The following is a 1,380-nucleotide window of genomic DNA, read 5'->3' as shown; positions in this document are numbered from 1 at the left end:
CCCCGTGCAGAGTCCCGCGCGGACCTCCCCCCCACCGGTTGGTTAATTGCAGGCCTGGGGGTTTGGGAGCGGAAGTCCCCTGAAACTCCGGGTGAACTCTAAATCCCACCCCAGCGGCCCCCACCTACGGTTTGTAGGCAAACGGAGGTAGCTCGGTGGCGTGGGAAGAGGGCTCGCTTTGCAGCCCTGAGTGCCCCCCGCACTGGCTGTGTGAACTCAGCCCCTGTGGCCGCCCTGGGCTCAGTAAAGCAAGCTCCCCTGCTTTCCTCGGGAGTTAGAGTGAAGAGCAATGGCGTGCCCTTGATGGACTATAAAGCAACTTACAAAGATGACCGCCGCTGCAAAATGTGTCCCAGTGGTTTCGAATGGGTGCTGCAAGCGTGGAGGTCTGCAGCTGCCTCAATGGGCTGTAACTGGCAAAGTGACTTTCAGCCAAGCATTGTCAGATGCCGCCAGTGCCACTCCTGCCAGAGTTCCACAGACTCACCGCAGCGGGAGAATGACCCGGGGCTCTTGTTAAAACCACGGGCATCTGGATCTCTCTTCAAACCAAAGGAATCAGACTCCCCAGGGCAGGGGTGTCTCAAGTGACCTGCAGGCCAATGTCATAACTGGCCTGTGGTGGCAGATTTCTCTGGGAAACCAGACTATAAACTCTCTGAAGACTGGAACTATCTTTTCCTTCAGCTCCCGGGTTTCCACCCCCAACACCTAGGACAGGATGGTGCTCAGAAAGCAGATATTAATAAACTAACCCCAAGTAGAGGTGCCAGATTTAGCAAATAAAAACACCAGAGGTGCAAATAAAGTTGAGTTTCAGATGAGCCACGAATAGGCCTAACTATAGAGGACATGTCAGCAGCAACGTAACTTGTTTTTTCAAATATTTTCCATCTGCTGTTGATTGAATCTGAGGGTGGGGAACCTGTGGATACCGAAGGCTGACTGTATACAGTGTCTACTACATTTTAATGCATTTATCCATCAATGGACACTTGGGTTGCATCTACCTTGTTCTGACCCGGTAAGAGAACCTTCTGTGGAGTTGAGAAGCAAACCAAGGCTAGAAGAAATTAAGCAAAATGGATGATAATTGAGGTTTAAAAGAGGAAACCAATTTGTGCCTTGGTATTGTATTTCTTTAAAAGCAAAAAAATAAAAATGAGTATGTAAATGTGGGTAATTAATGGTCAGTCACTCTTTATACCATCACGTTAATCTTAAGTCATTAATCAGGTGCCTGCCCTGGGCATGTTTTTTCCTCTGTCCTTCTCAGTTAGTGGGGCCTGGATATCCCAGCAGGACCTCCTGTCCCCACAGCAGCCCTGAGCACTTGGTAGCCACCCTCCAGGCTGCAGGACTGGTGCGTAGGGATTAACT

The 1,380-nt window shown here is 50.2% G+C and overlaps 1 protein-coding gene across 1 annotated transcript in view; it reads right to left on the bottom strand.

Moving 5' to 3' along the window:
* Positions 1–1,180, bottom strand: part of LOC102263662 (protein-cysteine N-palmitoyltransferase HHAT) — a gene marked incomplete at its 3' end in the record, with an annotated part of 44,440 nt that extends 43,260 nt beyond the window's left edge. The window contains exon 1 of the mRNA XM_014531235.1: positions 325–1,180. The remainder of the gene's footprint in view (positions 1–324) is intronic.
* Positions 1,181–1,380: the final 200 nt, after the last annotated feature.

Source organism: Myotis brandtii, unplaced genomic scaffold, assembly GCF_000412655.1.
Source record: "Myotis brandtii unplaced genomic scaffold, ASM41265v1 scaffold119, whole genome shotgun sequence".
NCBI classification, from domain to species: Eukaryota; Metazoa; Chordata; class Mammalia; order Chiroptera; family Vespertilionidae; genus Myotis; species Myotis brandtii.
This window is presented reverse-complemented; position numbering and strand designations above follow the sequence as displayed.